The sequence below is a fragment of the Canis lupus genome, chromosome 13, assembly GCF_011100685.1.
Source record: "Canis lupus familiaris isolate Mischka breed German Shepherd chromosome 13, alternate assembly UU_Cfam_GSD_1.0, whole genome shotgun sequence".
In the NCBI taxonomy this organism is placed as follows: domain Eukaryota; kingdom Metazoa; phylum Chordata; class Mammalia; order Carnivora; family Canidae; genus Canis; species Canis lupus.
The window spans coordinates 20,302,055-20,323,750 of NC_049234.1; the positions used below are offsets into that span (position 1 = coordinate 20,302,055).

The 21,696-nt window shown below is 37.0% G+C and overlaps 1 long non-coding RNA gene across 2 annotated transcripts in view; it reads left to right on the plus strand.

Moving 5' to 3' along the window:
- The window catches only part of LOC111098538, a 67,669-nt gene extending 57,787 nt beyond the window's left edge, over positions 1–9,882 (plus strand). The window contains exons 5-7 of one of the 2 annotated variants that reach the window (XR_005368290.1): positions 2,851–2,934; positions 4,919–5,059; positions 8,863–9,882. This is a non-coding gene — a long non-coding RNA (uncharacterized LOC111098538). Of the gene's footprint in view, positions 1–2,850; positions 2,935–4,905; positions 5,060–8,862 lie in introns of both variants that reach the window. The other variant, XR_005368289.1, reaches the window with a different exon arrangement.
- Positions 9,883–21,696: the final 11,814 nt, after the last annotated feature.

Below are 21,696 nucleotides of genomic sequence, written 5' to 3' on the forward strand. Positions count from 1 at the left end.
CTACTTAGTAAACTGCAACAGTGCTAGACCCAACATCCACCTTCCAAATGTAAACACAGATGTGTGGTATTTCAGACTTCCAAATCTCATGAACATTCCTCTATTGTCAGACCTTAATTCTGAAAATGCAGGAAAGGGAATTCTGGAAGTTGTAGTCCCAGCTTAGTTAAATTAACACAATAGAAAGCTCCCACACTAAACTTATAGCAAAGGTGGAAAAATCAAGTCCCTACAAGGGTCAAGCCATTAAAATTAATAAATGAAGCAGGTTGAATTTAAAAAAGAAAGCACATATACCATCTAAAGGGCACATACCATTTTTGGGGGGTGGGGAGTGCAATGATTGAGGTTTTTCTTGTTGCTTTGTGGAAATCCTATGTATCCGGGGAAAATAGACCTCTTGCAAATGCATATACCTGTTTTTCTCTCAGAATTTGTGATATTTGTTTTTTATTTTTATTTTTTCTAATTTTTATACAGAGGAGTTTTGCTTTTTTGGTCAATTTTATTATCTTTTGTGTGGTTCTTTTGTTAGAATAAGTTCTCTACTCCAAGGTTAAAAAAATAATAATTCTAAGTTCTTTTCTTCACAGGGTGAGGGAAGGTGATAATATAAGCTTCAGCTTGTATTAGATTTATTGAGTTTATTGTAGCTTATTGAGCACAGTATTGTCAGACATTTTTTAAAAGCAAAATTGGGAATACAGATTTTCATGTGAAGTATCCCTGTTGTTCAATATTGGCAACTAGTCCAAGTCCATTTCTGAAACTAAGCAAGACAGATAAACCTTTGTGCCTACTTCCAGTACATATCCCTTGTCATTCTCATAGTGTTAAGTGCTTTCTATGTGACCAGGAACTCCTAACCTGGCATTCAGAGATTAAAAAGTCTGATTTAGCAGCTCACAAATGAATGGGTAGATTTGACAAAGTTAGATTTATATAATAGTATAGAAGCACAGAAGAGCAGGCTTCTGTGGAGGTCAGGGAAAATTTCACAGATGAGTCAATATTTGAGGTCTATCTTTAGGGAAAGCAGGAAGGAAAAAGAATAAGGTAAAAAGAATAAGGTAATTTCAAGCACTGAGTACAATACAGATATTTTGAAGTGTTTTATATATTATAAGTTTGGTATTTACTTTTAGAAACCTTCCATGAGGTAGCAGAGAGTAAAATAGTTTAGGTGGGGCCATAAAATATAAATGTTATTTCAGATCCATTAATCAGAAATCCCTCATACTTTTCACATCACTGACTTCTTAGATGATGATTCTATAGTAGCAGCTGCCTTGCTCATTAAAAATGTAAATCTCTCCAGGAAGGAGAGCATTATTAAGCTTATTTAAGTTAAGCTTCCACCCTACCCTCCATGAATTTATCAAATCTTTTCTTGAGAATAGATTTAGATAGAAGTAGGGGAAAGAGTATGAGAACCTTGTGTGCCCATCCGTAAAGGAAGAAGACTAGAGTAGCAGGTATGCTTAAGTTCAAGAAAAAGAACAAATCTTAACAGATTCCATTACATTCCTGAAGTCATAACCATGAAACTTTTTCTCAAAATAGTTTATGGACTAAGCTAGACTTTGCCTAGAATTCTTTTTTTCATTGTTCCTGGTTTGCTTCAACGTGGTCATTTGAATCTGTGGTCAGCATGGGTTCATGTGTCCTACCCTATTTCAAGGTCAGAGACTTTCCATGCCCTCAATATTTTTTCAGATGGGGAGATAAGCCAACTGGTAGAGTAAACATATGGGCTCAATGCTTAAGGCTGCTTTGCTTCCCATTAAGTCCATAGATGTTGCCAGATGAGCCTTTCTCCTACTAACACACCTTGACCAGAGAGAATCTTACCAAGTCCCAGAAAAATGGCTGTAACATGTTTTGTCATCAGAGGAATACAGAAATTGGAAAATTTGATCAAAAACATTTGTGTGTCCTGGTCTTGTTAAAAGAGTTATCACATGTGTTTTAGGAGACTGACATAAGGCATACGGTCTATGGACGAAAAAACCCCTGGATTTTCTATTTTGACACTTTTCCCCCCAAGAATCAGATTTTTATTTTTTTTAAATATTTTATTTATTTATTTATTTATTTATTTATTTATTTATTTATTTATTTATTTAAAACAAAGAGAGAGAGAACAAGCAGGGGGAGCTACAGAGGGAGAGGGAGAGAGTCTGCTAAGCAGGAAGCCCAATGTGGGACTTGATTCCAGGACCCTGAGATCATGACCTGAGCCAAAGGCAGATGCTTAACCAATTGAGCCACCCAGGTGGCCCAAGATATTACCTGGCAATCAAGGTCTTACTCATGATTACCTTTGTCTAAGTGCTTATGTGGGTTCTTGAAAGTGAAACTGTAGGAAAATCTTGCTATTCTTAATATCTCTTCTAATGCCTTACTAACTAGCTGAATCCTAGAGTCAGAGTGATCTTCGATTGAGCCTTCCTTCTGCCAAACCTCATTTATAGGATCTTGGGTAATATATTTCACAATCTCACTTTCTTCATCTGTGAAATTGGAATATTGATTGTTTCTCTTGAATGACATTGTGTGGAGGAAGATCAGATAAGGATGTAAAATACCAAATAGAATTTCTGGTGCATAGTAGTCCTCCCACATGTGTTCTGTGTTATGGTTAACACAAAGGGCCCTCACATGACCTTATTTGATTATTTTCATTCTACAGGGTAGGCAGAGGAGTTGTCATTGCCATTTTTAATTTTTTAAAGGAAGAAAAAGAAATAGAGAAATGTTAAAGGGTTTGTTAAATATTGCATTCCCCCCCCCAAAAAAAAAATGGCAGAACTGAGGCTCAGACTTCTCTCTTTGCTCATCTTACTATAGCACTGTACCAACTTGACCATGGACACCAAGGCTTCAATCTTGAGGTGAATTTCAAAACATTTATCAAGAGAGAAGAGGTTTGGGGTATGTTTTTTTTACTATTACACAGAAGTATTTCACAGTTTTCTTTTTTTTTTTTTTTAATTTTTATTTATTTATGGTAGTCACAGAGAGAGAGAGAGAGAGGCAGAGACACAGGCAGAGGGAGAAGCAGGCTCCATGCACCGGGAGCCCGACGTGGGATTCGATCCCGGGTCTCCAGGATCGCGCCCTGGGCCAAAGGCAGGCGCTAAACCGCTGCGCCACCCAGGGATCCCTATTTCACAGTTTTCACTACTGCCACATGGTTGTTAAAATATGGGGGACATCTAAATGTCAGTTATATTTATACCATTTCATGTGATGAAGAACTTCAGGAATTCTAGATTAGTTGCATTGTCAAAATCTCTGGGTCTCTGCCTCTGTCTAGCAAAGGGCTAATTCAGAGAACTTCTGAATAGTTCAGTATGTTTGAGAGGTAAGGGAAGATGCCTGTCAGGAATTGAAGAACCAAACAAGGGCAAATTATGAACAAGTTGTGTCCTTGAGTTCCAATGCTAGGTTCTTTGCCATGATGGGAAGCTGTATTTAAACTGTGTGTGGATGAAGAATAAGAAGTTTAGATCTTTATTTTAAGAAGATCACCCCGGTTGCATGTGGTAGATGGACTAGATGGAGGCAAAGAGAAAGAGGGGATGCTTGTGAAATTTCCAGATGACATAAAGCTGGGTGGAGTAGTTATAATAACAGATGACAGAAGCAAAATTCATAGTGATTTCATCAGACTTGAAGATTGGATCTAACCAATGGGATGAAATTCAACAGGAAAAAATGATAAAGTTTACCATTTGTGTGTGTGTGTGTGTGTGTGTGTGTGTGTGTGTGTGTTTGAGTTAATTGAGAAAGTGCAAGAGGGAGGGGAGCAGTTTTGACACAGTTTGTACAAAATTCCCTAAAACTTGTGGTGGTGGATGTGGTCATGATTTGGTTGACCACAAGTTGAATTTGTGCCAACAATGTACTAAAGAGCTGAACCTTTTGCTTTATGGATAGAAACAAAATATCTGGCCCCTGGGAAGTAACTCTATCTTTTGTCAGACAACTTGTTTCATCTGTGCCCTCCCCCGCCCCGACCCACTTCACCATTTTATCAAAAAGCAGGTCTATTAGTCTCTGATGGTTTAAGGACCAGCACATGTTTACCCTTGGACTGGGTGCCGGGATGAATGGAAGTTTTCCCTGTAAAGACTTTATGTATTGAACCTCTATACTGGCTTTTCAGAATGCATTTTAATTATTTTCTTGCCATTGTCTGCCACTACAGAGGAGAGAATAGAGAACCTCTTAAAGAAATATTTTCCATTCCTTTTTGTGCTCCAAGTCCATAGTATAGTGCCTAATGCAGTCCAGGCACTTAATACCAATGAGAGAGTGAATGAATGGGTGAATGAATGAAATGAACTAATGAGAAAAGTTAAACAGAGCTTTAATGTAAAAGAGCCGACTGAGCACATGTAGGTATGCACATGTAAGAGTGCAGAGAGCAGTTTTAATGTGTCTTAAAAAGAAAATGTACAACCCTGTTATTGTCCTCTCTGAGAAGTAAATGGTCCATTATCAACACTTCAGTTCTTTCTGCAACCCCAGATCATATGTGCACAGCCAGCGTTTCCCTGTTGAACTCCCTTGCAGCCTTAGCTCCAGAGCCTCCCTTCCCTGTTCTCTGAAAGGGATTTGTGTCCCTCCCTGGAGATTGTTCCCGAAAGAAGCCACCAAACAGTGCCTCTGGAGTCCATTCTTCAGGTGTAATCGCTGCTGGGCCTCAGCTGTCAGAGGCCCAGGATGGATAGGTGTGCAGTCTCTGTTTAGGTTAGAAAGTGTGAGTACCCAGTCTGACAGCCAGCATAGGGGACTATAAACTGAGAACACATGATGAAAGCCCTGGTTAAGATACTAACCCTGGGCTCCATCCTGAGAGTCAGCGGTGCTGGCTTCTGAAAGCCCTTTTCTGCATAGTTTTCTTTTGCAGAACCAAAGAAGCATGGAATTATCTTCTCTCCAGGGATAGGCAGCCATTTCTAGATTCCACCATCCTGCCTGAAGAATGCTTCGTCACCTGTCAGTTTAATTGTCCTATGTTCACTTGATAACACAAAATGAAAGACTAAAGGTAAATACATTTTATGTGACATTTTAAAAGCCATGCAAGCAAAACTATACCATAGCTGCACAAGGATTATGTTCCCAATGGACATGTAGTGAATTCCTGTTGGTACCAAGGAATGGGATAAAATTCTTTAATGTTTAAAATGGTATTTACCCTTTGTTTTATCGAGTGATTTGACAGTAAGAGTGTCCTTTGCCTTTTTTGCATAAAGGAATAAGAGGCAGCTCTTAGTTCTTATAATAAGTCAAGCCTACAGCCACAATTATTCCAGGAAGAAGGGCTTACTTTATCCTCTGAGAGGGGCTAAAAACGTCTAGAACTACACTCTGGTAGGAAATAGCCACACTATGTATTCAATACCCTTTGAAACTGGAAAAGTCAACTAGAGAATTTGTTTTTTATTTTTATTTTTCCACTTGGCTTCAGCTTCATTATTTTTTACAGCCTGTTTTTGCTTATCAGAAGAGTAAAGACAACTAATCTCAGTTACCATTGTCACTGTTAGTAATTGTAGTAGTATTGGTAGCAGTAGTAATAACTCCTTTTATTGGATAGTTCTTCTGTGCTATGGACCTTATATAATAATAATCTCACTTGATCTCATAAAAATCTTACACTTAGAATCTGACTTCTTCAGGGTCAGAATTACATCACCATAGCAGCTCGGTGTGAATCAATAAATCTTTCCTATCAGTATGTCTAATAGTAACATAGCAACAGGAATTCCAAGTAATGGGTTATGCTCACATTTAAGTACTGGTGGCATACTGATTTTGAGTCATCTGTATTTTCTTTAATTTTTATTATTTTTTTACAAGATTTATTCATTTATTTGAGAGAGAGAGAGAGAGAGAGAGAGAGCAATAATGGGGAGGGAAGAGGAGGAGAGGGAAAGAAAGTCTGAAGCAGACTCCACTGTGCCTCTGAGCATGGAGCAGGACATGAGGTTTGATCTCATGACTGTGAGATTATGACCTGAGCCCAAACCAAGAGCCAGATGCCCAACTGACTATGCCACCAAGGCACCCAAGGCGCCCTTGTATTTTCTTTAAAGGGACTCTGTCAGACAACTCTCTGCTAGTACTCAGCCCCAGGGTAACTTTTCTTTACTTTCTTTTGTATTGCTGAGGCTGGAAGCCTGAAAACTACATTTTCTAGATTCCTTTGGCAGTTGGGCAGCAATAGGCCCAGTTTGCCTGGGACCAGAGATTTCTAAGGTTGTGAGATTTTCTCTGTTAAAACCTGAAAAGTCTGGGGCAGCCCAGATGGCTCAGTGGTTTAGTGCCGCCTTCAGCCCAGGGTGTAATCCTGGAGACCCAGGATCAAGTATCATGTCAAGATCCCTGCATGGAGCCTGCTTCTCCCTCTGCCTGTGTCTCTGCCTCTCTCTCTCTCTCTCTCTCTCTCTCTCTCTCTCACGCTGTCTCTTATGAATGAATAAATACAATCTTTAAAAATAAAAACAAAAACAAAACCCTGAAAAGTCTTTGGCAAATGGCAATGAGTTGGTCACTTTACTGGACACTATATTTCTGTTAGGTTAGTGGTAAGCACTCACAAAGGTTTAGAAGACTTTAAAAAAGTAGATGCCATTTCTAGTACTGTTACCAACATTGATGTGTGTAGACTCATGGTCTCCCGATTAGCATCAAGAGTGTGAGTGTTGTTGAGAATGCCATCTCTTGCAATCTGTAGTGAAAGCAGAGGCTCCCTGTATTCACAGACACCTGGGTACCATTAATTTTCCTCTTTTATTTCTTATCCATCCTAATATTTTGCACATAAATTCCTGTATTAAATTATTCTTTCCCTGAAATACCTATAACAGTTTATATTTCCTTGATTGAACCTACACTGATAGACAGTCCTAGTGAAAGATTGCTCCTGGATAAAGGGAGAGACAAAAGTTAATAGGGAAATAGAGTGCTAATCAGAGAAACTGTAGCCCAAGTAAATAGGCTTTTCCAAGATGGCAGAAAGTCAGGGAGTCAGAATGATGAAACTTGGAGAATACATGAAGAACTAGGTTACCAGAACTGGAGCAGCAATATATTCTAAGACTTTCTAGGTATCTATGAAATAAGCTTTGGATATCCTTCCAACATTGACCCAGGTATTAGAATCATCAGGGCCCATTAACAATTAGGACTGCGAGGAGAAAAGGAGGATGAGATTGATTCCATATCTCAGCTTCTTCCTCAGATTAGATATCAATCCCTCTGATGAGGTAGGTGGCCTTCAGAATTGCTTCCTGGAAAGAGCAATAGCATAGTACTATATCATAGACAATGATATTTTGACTACGTGACTGTCTCCCTGGTGGTTGTCAACTCCCTAAGAATGTGATATTACATCTTCATGCCTAATATATAGTATGATATTTGATGGTTTCCCATTTTATTCAGGGTGAAATTCCGAACTCTTTACCAAATGCCCCCGTGGTATGAATTCTGGCCGCTGCTCTAAACTCATCTGCTATTTTTTCTTCTAATTATTTTGCTTCAGCCATACTTGTCTCCTTGGTATTCTTTAGCCATGCCAAGTTTGCTTCTATTTCATGCTTTTTTGCACTTGTAGTTGTTGCTTTTAATCTGCTTGAAATGCTTTTAAATTAGACGTCTATATTGTTTGCTACTTACTTCCTTCTGATCTCTGTACAAATGATAACTTGGTAGTAAGGTCTTCCCTGACCACCCAACAGAAAAACAAACACTAACTAACTAGCTAACTGACAAACTAAATCAACAACAAAACTTGCCGTCTAGCACTTCATATTCCCTTTGAGCTGTTTCTTTTTTCTCCATAGCATTTTTCAGCATCAGAAAGAATGTATATTTACCTGTTAGTTACTACTGTTTTTTCTTTTTTTAATAGCATATATTCTGTCTCTTAAAGACAGCTAAGAAATCATTCTATAGGTATGAATTGAAGTTAATTGAAGTTAAAGTGGGTGCTATGGTAAGTGTTGACACAGATTTTTTTAGGAAAATAATTTCACCATGATGCGCAAGAAAGATTTCAGTAGGAAAACTAGTGGAATGGGAAGTAAATTTGGGGGCAGTCTATTGCTACCGAGTAGAGAGATAATGTACAGAAAAGTACCTTGTACAACTTTGAAGGTAGTCATTCTAGAAGACTAGCTGGGGACCTCATTATTCTTTGGGTCCTCAGCCCTGATAAATTGTAAATCGTCTTGGAACTCCTGAGAACAGCATCATCAGAAAGATGAATTTGTGTATAATGAGAGTCACTGAGAGTAACATCACTCACTTGTATGTATGGATTTATATTTTTCCGTGTGTTTATGTGTGTGGGTATGTATGTATCTAAATCTAGATTTTGGAAAGATGGAGGAAGGTTAAGGGAAGGTGAGTGTTGAGAGCATAGGTATATTAATTTGCACCTATATACACTATTCTAACAACAATATGCCAACATATTATTGCTTGGATGTCAGCAGGTATATTAGTCAGGTAAGCATCACTGCACCATGAAATTATCTAGGGGCCCAGATTTCTTCATTCATTCTGTTATATTCCCTATGATATTGTCCTTACCTGCATGGTTGAAACTGACTCACCATCATTTGTATGGACTAGTACACATGAAATAGGAAGTAGAGGAAATAAGAAGACAGTGGTTTCCTTTTCAGGAAGTGATACACAAGTTGCCTTTCTCACTTGTGTTCATTTTCCTTTGATAAACACTTAGTCATATAGCCACATGAATCTGCAAAACAGACTGGGAAAGAGGCTCTCTGGCTGGGAGACATGCACCTTTAATAATTTCATTCTCTGCCATTGTAGGGAAGGCGGTCTTGGCTCTTGATTCTTCAAGAGAGGCCTTTCTGAACACCATGCTCTAATCCTGTCCAAGAGAGCCAAGGCCTATGGATTTAGAAGAGGACAGCTGTGGGCAGACACTGTGCTAGTGTTGGGAACAGGTCAACGGATAAAGAAACAAGCCAGCACTGTGTTTCAAGACCCAGCTTTCTCAAGTTAGCTGCTTTCTGCAACTGCTTTTTGCAATTTCATCTTTGCTCTTTCTATGTTTGGAGACATTGCTTGCTAAAGTTCAAGGTCTATTCAATCAAAGAGCTTGAGGGGCTGGGTATAGGGTTGAGATGAAGAGTACTAAGTGGACCTTCCCCAGATAGATGAGAAAATTATGACTACCTTTTACATAAGAAATATTCATATATGAAAAAGCAGTAGCCCAAACCAATGGGGAAAAGAAAGGTTATGTAATATTTTGATTAAGTAAGAAATTACAAACCACCAATCTGAGGGGAAAAAATGGGCCAAACCTTATTTTATTCTCTGTTATTTATTTACTTCTCCTTCACTTGCAACTCTTCTAAACTGGGTGATATATTATAATAAATAATTATATTAAGTATATTTATATAATTATATTCAATATTTTATAACTATAAAGAATGCATTAGTTAATTTACTAGTACATGTATATATATACAACATGTAAGTAATATGTATGTTTTTAAATCCCAAACCTACTAAATATAGAACTCTAAGGGTTTGTTCTCCTCTTTTTTGTTTAGGAAAATAAAATTCCACAGGTGATTCTGTGTATTTGTGGAATATGCCACAGAACAAACCCTAAGAAAGCTCCAAATGGATTAGAGTTAGCTATAAAGCAAAACAAAATCATGGAAAACAAATTTAAGTAGTTATTAGATATCTGGTGGAGCAACATTTTGAGTTATGAAGTAAAATAAAAACAAAAATCAACTGATCCAGTCATACAATTTTTAAACTTCCAAAGAATGAAAAATAGTACCATGTAAAATTTTTATAAAATTATAAAGGTTTGGTTCTACATTACACAAAATATTCATACAAATTGATTAGAAAAAAAAAACAGGTCCTCATGGTTAAATTTTTTAAAATTATGAGAAAAAAGTATATGCAATTTAAGAATTACATTGAAAATATGACTTATTGATTTTTTAAAATATAGATCATATACTCACACATTATCTGAAATGCATATGTTGATGCAAAAAGTATGACATGCAATTTGGCAATTTATATCATGAATCCTGTCCTTTCATCTAGTATTGAAAAGAAATGTGAAGAATGATGGTCTTTTTTAGTAACAAAAATTGAAAACAATGCAATTATCCAATAATTAAAAAAGTAATTCAATACAAAAGGGTATATTAACCTCATGAATATTGCACAACCATTAAAAATAAAAATTATATATACCATATAACTGTATATGGCAATGTTTAATATAATTTTATGTTACAAATCATTTTATAGAAAAATATTTAGTTGAAAAGTAGAAAATAGATTTATATGTGTGAACTGATGAAAAACAGTTATTATATGGACTACAGTGGTGGGAAGACTTGAAAAAGAAAAGAAAAAAACTACTGAGATGTTTAGATTGAGACAGATGCTCCTCCTTAAAACAGTTTCTTTAACAAATAAATGGTTGCGGAAGGAAAGATGGGTGGGGGGTTGGGGTAACTGGGTGACAGGTATTAAGGAAGGCAGGTGATATGATGAGCACTGGATGTTGTACTACATGTTGGCAAATTGAATTTCAATTTAAAAAATAGTTCCTGTATATTTGTTGCGATTCTGTGACAAAGCTAGAAAAATAGTATGAAAATAACTAGTGATATTTGTTCAGCGGTGAACACTGGGATCTCTAATCCAATCTATTTAAAAAAAAAAACCTCAAGAAAAATAAAAAGGTCTATTTAGAAGCATAATGAAGTTCTATCCCAAGAGAGGGAGAGGGAACAAGACTCACAAGAGTTTGGGTAAGAATGTGATGAATGTGTATGAAGAATGACAGGAAAATACAGATGACATTCACCAGAGAGAGGGCTTCTTAGACACCAAGGCTTAGTGTAATGATGGTTGCAGTCTGTGTCGTGGTTTGATGGGACTTTACACCTTTCATCATTCAAACCAGAATCTAGAGGTATAGTTGTTGTACAAGTTCATCATTATCGGTAGGACTGAACTAAATGTTCTACTTTGAAATTTGGATTAGAAATCATATGATACATCTGCCAGCAATTACTATGGGTGTACTGAAGTGCACACAACCCGTTGGTCCTCACTAACATCGGTCTCAAATATTAATGCTGGAAAGAGGCACTCTAAAACTTTCAAGTGATCTATAATCTCCCAGACAACTTGGATAATTGGCTCTTTTTTTTTTTTTTTTTTTGCTAAATGCATTATTTCATTTTTGGCCACTGACTAAAAGGCAGGATATTATTGGTGAGTTTGTAGCTTTCCATTTTACATAAAGCAACATGTCTACAGTGATTTCATTTTTTGTTTTGATCTTTGACACTGAGCTGCAAAATGTCGTGTTTATTTACTTGGGTAAAGCAACCAGGTTGGAGAAAAGAAGTGTGGTTGTGTAATGCTTCAGTGGTTTGATTTCCTCTGCTGTGCAGTAGAAGAGGCAAGAGGAATCTCCCACATGACTGGGGAAGAAAATGCCCTTCATTAACATGATAGCCAAAATGTCCTTGTTCATAACCAAACATACTGTTTTACCCAGAAGAAGAAAATATTAAAAATAGGAAAACATTAAATTTGAAATCAGTTGCTCTAAACAATGTCTCAGGTATTAATTTCCCAAAGAACTGTCTTTATAGTCCATAAACTGGATATTATATAACATGTATCTCAGCCAACGAAGCTATCAAAACTATGCTAGTTGGATGTCACAGACAGATTCATAATTTAGTTGTTCTTACAAACCTCTTTGCCTTGGCTTATTGTGCTCCAGCTGGCACATCACAAAATGTGTAACCCAAGCCTGCTTAGCATCATCATTTGGCTAACCTACTAAAAGCATCATGGAGAAAATAATACTACCTTAAGTGGGAGAGCCCCAAATTTCAGTTTAACAATAAAGCTTGTGTTTTTCCTTTAGATGAGAGGAAGCATTTTATTATGGAAATAGCAAAGGTTTTGGAGGCAGACCTTTATAAACTCCAATTTCCTGTGAAATTTATGAAATAATACTTACCTCATAACATTGCTTTAAGAAGAAAATGAAATGAAATGAAACGCTTATTTAGAATTCCAATAGGAATTTGTCAGCTCTTAAAATTAACAACATAAGAAACAACAGGTGTTGGTGAGGATGCAGAGAAAGGGGCACCCTCTTGCACTGTTGGTGGGAATGCAAACTGGTGCAGCCACTCTGGAGAACAGTTTGGAGGTTCCTTAAAAAGTTAAGAAGAGAACTACCCTATGATCCAGCAATTGGTATTTATCCAAAGGATACAAACATACAGATTTGAAGGGTTATGTTCACCATATTATAGCAGCATTATCGAGAATAGCCGAACTATGGAGAGAGCCCAAATGTCCATTGGCTGATGAATGGGCAAAGAAAATATTATATATGTTATATATAAAATGGAATATTACTCAACCATCAAAAAATGAAATTTTGCCATTTACAGTGACATGGATGGAACTAGAAGATATTATGCTCAGTGAAATAAGTTAGAGAAAAACAAATACCATATGACTTCACTTATATGTGGAATTTAAGAAAACAGATGAACATATGGGATGGGGGAAAAGAAAAATAAGAGAGGGGGAAATAAGCCATATGGGACTCTTAATGACAGAGAACAAACTGAGGGTTGATGGAGGAAGGTTGATGGGGGAGGGATGGGACAGATGGGTGATGGGTATTAAGGAGGGCACTTGTTGTAATGAGCACTGAGTATTGTATGTAAGTGATGAATCACTGAATTCTACTCCAGAAACCAATATTGCACTGCATGTTAAATAACTAAAATTGAAATAAATAAAAAAGAGAATTTGTCAGCCCTGTGACTTCAGATAAATTAACTACTCTGTGCCTCAGTTTTCTCATCTATAAAGTGGGTATCATACCACTTTCTTCAGAGGGTTGAGTTAGGATTAAATGACTTAAAAAATGGCAACCTGTTAGAACAGTACCTGCTAGTAGGAAGTGCTCAATAAATGTAGTTGTTTCTCTAGTTATTATTTATTGTCTGTATACTAATTAAATATCCCACATAAAGAAAACAACATGAACTCAGAAGGACTTAAGGTATTATGCACATTTTTTTGTTTGGAGGTGGCAGATAAATAGGAGAATGAAGCTGAGGTGAGAACTTCACAATAGTGCAGGACTAATAAAGAGTGCCCACAAGAATGATAATGAGAAGTACTAATAAAGAAAGCAATTTAGGTTTCAAACATGAAGGCTCTTGAAGACTATGTTGAGTACTTGTGCTTTTTGATTAGAGATGATGGAAAGCCATCACAGGCCTGAACTCAACAGGTCATATCAGTATTAGGTGAATAATTAAGGGAGGATGATGAGAAGCAGAACAATATTTAGGAAGTTCTTGTGGAGGGTAGGGTACCATGAAACAGATACCAGTCATGGAAAAGAAGGGAAAACCTACATATCACACGCAGGTGTAAAATCAGTTGGATTTGTTGGCTAACTGGTTATGGAGGTTATAAGAAAAGAAATAGATGAAGCTGTTCAGAGGTTGCTAATTTGTGAAAATGGTGAGATGATGGGCCCCAGATGGTAGTGTGAGCACGTGATAGGTTCTGCTGAGTTTATCTTTATGGATCATCTGAGGGTTTAATCATTGGTGTGAAACGCTGCCTAGAAATATTGCTTAGGAGGGAAGAGAAAAGGATAGAGCAGGGAAATTTGAAATGTGATGATATTTAATAAGAGGTGACAAGCCACAGCCCTGAGAAAGAAGTCAGAGAATCTGAAGTGGACAGGAGAAGTGAGCAGCATAGAAATAGAAGTAGGCATTTAGAAACAAGAGGTGAAGAGTTATAGTTTAAGAATATTTAACAATAATTAATAGAAATAGAAAAAATGTTTATTTAATGCTGAACACGTGCCAGTCTCTCTTCTTTGTCATCTTTTTTTTTTTTTTCCATGTTCTTTCTCCCTATTCCTCAAACACCACATAGATGAAACTCCCTTTACTTCCTTAGTTTCCCTGCAAGCCCTTTAGTTCTGGATGGTAGGCAGAATATCCAAACGTTATCAAAGGGGGGGCTAAAATAAGATGTGGGTGATGTATATATATCTGGGTCTAATGATCCCTTGCCCACAATGATTCAGAACAGATCCCTGCTGTGTTATGTTGCCTATCTGGACAAAAACTGAAAAATTCAGTTCTGTATCTAAAAATGTTTCTCTATGTTATGAGTGCTTCTTATTTTTAAAATAACTGCATCACTCAGTGAATTTTTTTTTCTATTTGAAAGTTGGGGTCACGTAAATATGATCCTCAGGAAGAGCTCCCAAGAGGAGCAAAAGAAACAAATCTTGCATTGTCAGTTCAATGTACAATGTTAAAGCCTTGGTACAATTTTATGGCTAGGGCTGATAGTTTCATAATTTGTCTTTCATCAGCTTGTTTAACAATCTGCCTATTCCTTAGTTATTTGAAATAACACAGTAAATCCATTATAAACTTTAAAATTTTATGTACCACAAATGCCCTTATCTTTCCCAGTTTAGGGGCACAAATAGAATCACATTGACATCAATAAGCCAAAGGTTCTTAATTTAGTCTGTACCACTAAACTTCCTACCTTACCATGTAGGATTTCCCTATTCCTTAGTGTGTAGTCAGCAGGCAGGATATACTCGGTCTTTTTTAATTCAGATTTGTTGTGGAATGCTTGTCCTATTAACAGTGCTTTGGATGCCTATGTGGGAACAACAACGCCCAGGTCTGGGGTGCTATCTCCCATTCATGAGATTACAAATTCTTGGAATGCCAAACTGGTTGTAGATTCTAAGGAGAAGTAAGAAAAGTATCTCTTTTCCTAATCTCTACCAAATTTTGTCAAGTTGGCCCCAAAGAGACGTTGTTTTTGACCAGAGTCTCCAACAGAATATCTTCTCCATTTGTTGGCAAACACTCTTCTAAATACCAGAGAAGAAGAAATGGTAGTACAAGAAGTTGGGAATGAGACATAAACTATTGCATATTCTTCCTCTTTATTATCCTTATTTCTCCTATTCCTTTTCCATTGTTCCATGACCCCATATGCAAATTTGTCCTTTTTCTGTGGCTATAAAACAAATGTTTTGTGTATTTCAGTTAACTCAAAAAAGATCCTTAGGATAGGGCTCTTTATATTAGAAGTATCTATGTTCCATCAGTTTGTTTAAATGCCCTGTTATAGTTGCATAAATTTAAAGAATTTACTATAAGATGTAGATAGAAATATATCTCACTTTCCTTTGAGATACCAAAGACCAAGAGCAATTCAATAGGTGCTGAGGGCCATCACATAACCTTGAGTGCTTTACTGCTTCTGCTTCTTCTTCTTTTCTTCTTCTTCTTCTTCTTCTTCTTCTTCTTCTTCTTCTTCTTCTTCTTCTTCTTCTTCTTCTTTTTTTTTTTTACTGCATGTTCTTAATGTAATAAGAGATACCAAAACAAATTCTTCTCAGTTCTATCCCATTACCCAACTCTAAGCTGCATGTGAAGAAGTAAACAAACTAAAGGGACTGTTATAAAAGTGGTGCTCTATGTTATATTTCTTCTTTTTACCATATCCCCTGGCAGGGGAGTGTATTTCTGTCTTGCTTTAAGCCAGTGAAAAGAACTTTGAGGGGATAACTTGGAGTGATTCACACAACTTGGAATTTGGCAAACTTAAATATTATGAGTGAAGCTTGGAAAGTCTAATGTCATAAGCTATGACTAGATTGCTCTAAGAGCAGCATGGGGTGCAAGCGGCATTCCTACCATGAAAGGAAGCTAGCCCAGGGTCAACTGTCCAATTTGACTACCTGGAGGATCCCTGCGACCATAATGGAATAGAGGAATGCTGGAACCCTAGGACTGTGAGGGGAGTTATAGCAGTTAACCAAAGGGAAGCACTAACTGACTGTATCATGCGGACTGCAGGCAGATGTTCCTTGTAGAGGATCTTTATGGAGCCTACACAAGCATTCAATGACTCAAGGGGTGAGTAATTGCATCTGACATTAAAGAACATCAATGCCAGAGGTTCAAGCCCATAAAATGTTGCCCTTCCTCTATGATCATGGCTAGATAGGAAACAACAACTAGTGATACGGGGAAGAGATAGTACCCACTCCAGATTTCCAGGCCTATTTCAGGACGAAATGGTGAAGTAAGAGAAGTTAAAATTGAGTATCAGTTAGGAACGTTGAAAATATTCATGGGGGTTGTTTTTTTTAAATTACTAAGGAACCTGAAACATCTATGTGACCTGCCTCAGATTTCAACCAGAGTCAGAGAAAAACAATTTACACGTAATTTGACAAGGGTAGTGTGGTAGATAGAACAACAGCCTCCCAAAGATGCCCATGTTCTAATCCCTGCAGCCTATGAATGAACCTGATTTGGCAAAGGCAAATTAAGGTAGCAGTTGGATTTAAGGTTCCTAATCAACTGACCTTAAAGTAAGGACATTTCCTGGATTATTTAGATGGGCTCAATGTCATTACAAGGGTCTTTAAATGTAGAAGAGGAAAACAGAAGAATCAGTGTTGGAGTGACGTGATGTGAGAAAAACCCAACTGAGTATTACTGGCTTTGAAGATGGAAGAGAAACATGGGCCAAGGAACACAGGCACATTCTAGAAGGTGTAGGGGGCAAGAAAATGTATTCTTCTATAAAGCCTCCAGAATGGATTATAATAATGTGAAAACTATTACTCTGGAATCTACTAGAACAAAATCACGGACTCTGCAGGCAAAAATTTGGTGTAGAGTTGTGCTAATAGCCACACTAGCAAAATGTATTACCAACCACCTGAAATGTGGCCAGTCTGAATTGACATTTACTATAACTATAAAACACATGCTGGATTTCAAAGAATCGATACAGAAAGTCAGAATGTAAAATATCTCATTATTTTTAAATTGATTATTTATATTAATATTTTAGGTATGTTAGACTAAATAAAATACATTGTTAGACTTAATTTTACCCCTATCTTTCTACACATTTGGCTTCCACTATGTCTCTGCTGGACAGTGTTGATAAAATACCCCTTCTGGAAATTTTGCAATTATGCTTTTCATGTATATAATCTGCAGCACTTTATAAATTTCTGTAATATACACTTAATTCTCATGGCAGTCATGTATGATAAGTAGATTATAACTTACCATTCCTAGTTTTTAAAATGTGAAAGTTAAGGCTCGGATAACGTAAAACAACTACAAAAGAAAATCACGTAAGTAGCAAGTGACAGAGCTAAGACAAAGTCTTGAAACATCTTTCAAACCAAGGCTTTTTTCTACTGTCCCATTCTGTGGGCGGTGGAGACTAGTGCCTAACCCAAGAGTTCTCATTTTCTGCAGCCATTCTTAAAGGGAAGAGCCCAGAAAACTTGAGCTAATGAGAAAGAAGGGTCTTCTATCTCAGACTGTCTCTGGAAGAGCATCTGTGAAACTGAACCATGTAGCCCAAATTTCTCACAACCTATTAATGATATTCCATTATAAAAGCATCCTGTAGCCATTTGGGCTTGAGAAGCACTGAACTTAAAATGTTAAAGCACTGGATTTCTTTTAAATGCATTTAAATGCATTATTAATCTCTCAGAGGGAGTAGACTACAATTTCCAAAACTTATTTTCACAGGTTGTGGTGTTCTGAAAGAGGCAATTTAGAAAATCTGCCCTGCGACAAAAGGAAGATTCAAGGACAGGTCTGACTTTTAGCTCCTCGCCATGTGTGAGCCAATCTCCAGTGTTGAAAGAGGATCTGAAGGAAGAAGTGGCAGCTTGTTCCCCAGCTGAGATGCATTTGCTAGCTTTGGCAACTGTCCAGGACAAAGATGGATGTTTAAAAGTGATTTTTAAACTATAGAAAATTAGAATCAGTTCAATAATTTGTTTAGTATCTTAATAAGATTTAAATGCAGAGCCAGATATCTGTTCTTTTAAACCACAAGAACACGTTGAGTGCTTGGAAGCATTCCCTGACATTCTAGTGACTTTCTAAATGAAATTCTAGTAAAATGGGAAAAGGACATGTAATGGCCAAAAGTTCAGGGAGAGATTTTGATACTTGAAACCGTTAGATTTGCCAGTACTAATGACTATCAGTTGGTAATAAGAAATATAAAATTTGTTTTCCAAAGCAACTTTTCATCAATTAAGTGATAAAATATATGCCAACACACACATATTAATTTCCTTTTTTATTTCCTTCAGACTAACCAAAACCAGATACGGAGGCCAGAAATATCAGTAGGAAGAACTGAACAAAATCTGTTTATTCAATAACATTTTGTGTTGGCTTTGTTTTAGATGCTGGGGGTTCAGTGGTGACAAAATGAAATCTATGCCTCCAATAGAGCTTATAGTATTATATAATTCAAGAAGTAAGAATATTATTGTATGTTTCCAAGTCAATCATTCATTCTTTAGGCACAAAGAACAGGGATGAGCACCTTTGTGTCAAACATTGTGCTAGGTATTATGGACATGAAGGAGAAGAAGACAAAACTGTCATGGAGGACTCCATAGTATAGTGCAGGAGGCAGACAAGAAAACAGTTAATTGTTAATTTTGTTTCCTAACTAAACCTGTTCCAGCCACATTCTTCTCCTGTGTTGGTAATTGGTTGCTCCATTCAACTACCTTCCTAGACTAAATATCTAAGGATCCTTGATGACTCTCTGTTTCTTATAATCCACATTCAAATCTCATTGTCCTTCCATCAAAATATATTTTAAAAAAATCCAACCACTTCTCATTATGTCCACTAAGTGTCAATCAGCCTGGTCCAAGCTACTACTATTTTTCAAAACATTTTCCTAAACTGGTCTATCAGTATATCATCTATCTATCTATCTATCTACCTATCTATCTATCTATCTATCTATCTATCTATCTATCTATCTATCTACCTACCTACCTACCTACCTATCTATCATCTATCTTCTAGTGTCTGTTGTTAGTGGGGCATACAGAGTGGTCATAGGATATTTCTCTGTTCAAAATCTGTCTTTAGTCTGCCTCAAAGCATTTATAACAATCTGCTACGTTTTATATGTTCATCTGTTTATATTTGTTTGTCTTCCTCCTCTTGAATATAATTTTTAAAAGAAGTGAGTGAGTCTACTTTTAATATGCAAATAATCACATAGTTTATTCTGTGTAGTGAATTATATAGTATGATAAATATTTATATGGTGTAAGCAACAGTGGTGTCACAGATGACAGTTTGATCAATTTTGCTTGGGGTTCAGATGGTAGAAAGATCAGGGAAAGTTTTGCAAAGGAATTAGAGTTTAAGATGCTGTTCTTGGACTTTTATCTCTACGCTTTCTATATAAAAATAGCCTCTAATTGATAAAAATGTTTCCTTATCACTTATTCTAAACAGCCTCTTACTTGAGACAACTTTCTTGATTCTTTGTTCAGGTATTTAACAAGAATTTATTGAGTGCCCTTTTATTCTCTCATTTTTTCAGTTTATTCATAAACTCAAATGAGAAAAACAAAAGTGTGATTTATTGGGTCCTCTCACAGATCACATGATTGGTGTTGCTTGATTTTCTAATTTTTAAAGAGAAACCAGGAATTCATATTTTTTGTATGAAAAATTCTTGATTTGGAAATGTTGGCAAAGAACTCATATATTTTTAAAATCTTAGATTCCAAATGAAATGTATCAGTAGGCCAGTTTTCATGAGAAGCCACAGGCTTGTGATGAAGCTCTAAACTCTATGGTTTAGGTCAGAGAAGAAGCATCTAGATTTCTGTCCCAATACCTTCTGTTGAATTTAGTTCTCACTTGGAGTTAGAGCTCTGATCTTTATCCTAGCTGTCTAATCTGGATTCCTGATATCTCAACTACTGAACCAGCCCCTTCTCCTCAAAGTTAGATCCCATTCTCCTCATCCTCCTTCTCTTCCCAACTAAAAACTATAGCTCTTCTTCAATCTTGCCCTTCTCCGTATCCCAGTCTTGAGAATTATTGCTCCTGGAGGTCTCTATAGTCTTGCCTATCTACAAGTTCTGAACTCTTGAATCAGTGACCATACCTCTTTGACCTTTGATCATAAAAACTTATATATGGGGCACCTGGGTGGCTCAATTGGTAAAGTGTCTGCCTTTGGTTCAAGTCATGATCCCAGGGTGCTAGGATGGAGCTCTGATTCAGGTTCTTTGCTCAGCGGGGAATCTGCCCCTCTCTCTCCCTCTGCCTCCCTCCACTCCCGCTTGTGCTCTCTTTCTCTCTCTCTCTCTCTCTCAGTAAATAAATACAATCTTTTTTTTTTATAAAGGGCTTATATAACTGGCCATCAGCACTCCTTTCCTGTAGGAGAGGAAAGCCCAGTTAACCCATGTTCCTCTCCATTCTCAGATTATTCCTCTCTCCCAGTGTACCTCCCACTGAGATCCAAAAATGCATCATATTAACATGTACCTTGTAAGACCTGGATAAAGTCTAATCCTTCCTTTTTCTCCCTTTCCCACTTGCTACATAGCTACTAATAGAAATTTTTTCTTTTTTCTCTTATCAATAGGAATCACCAATACAAGTTATTCTAGGTTTTGTGTTCTTATTTCCCTTACCACATTCTTCTTATTATTTTCTTTCAAGTTACAGAGTCCACTGGCAATCTCTCTCTTTAGGTCCTCATTCAGGCAGTCTGATAGGAGCCTGGAGGAAGGGCAATCTGAATTAATTTGGTTTAATTGTGGACTATTTTTTGAAGCTTGGACTTGTCAATAATACAACATGTCAGCCTCCCCTGGGACCACCCATTTAGTTTTCAGTCCAGCTTCTTTGACTTTTTTCCAGCCATCTGTTTTCCTTGGGCAAAGAGAGTCAGTCTTGATGTCGACATGTTTTTCCTTTCATCTATATTTTTGGCACCTTTAGTTCATTCAGAGTTAATTCCAAAAAGGAAACATTTACCATCCCTCAGCAACTGTTCAGTCCTGGAGGAGGAAGTAGAGAATCTTGTTTCTCTTCCCATTAGCCTGTTCTCCCTTATTCTGGCCATAGGTATTCCATCATTCTTGCACTCTGGCCTGCCTGACACCTGGATGCACTGATTTTTGCTTTGGGATGAAAATAATGTCTTCTGAGCTCACCTCTTGTCAATTCATTTTTCAATCTGTACAAGTTCTGAATCTCAGTATATGGTCCAAGGCTCAGAGGCTGAGATTCCACCTTTGGCTCTATCAGTTATCAAAAAACCCCACATCATTGAATTGGACTTCACTTTCTCTATCTGTGAAATGATCTGTAACAGAGATCCTGAATTCAAATGTCTTTACATATGTATGGATAAAGGAAAGGAGATACTGCTAAATTGAGAAGCTGTCTGCTATAAGGCGACTGGACATGACAGGGATTTAAAACAAGAAGACATATCCTACCTAAAGACATTTGCTGGCTCGGCTAAATCTATCTGCAAGCTCCTTGGCTGAGGACTGACTTTAGCTGATAGTTAGTAGCTGTGTGATACCTTAAGCCCTTATATTCAATAAACCCTAAGTCCCCTGTGTTATAGCTCTTTCTCCTGAATGGTTTTCCCTTAACTAATATTTGAAACAGAATACTAAATATAATGTGGTGGAAAATGGGATATAATTTT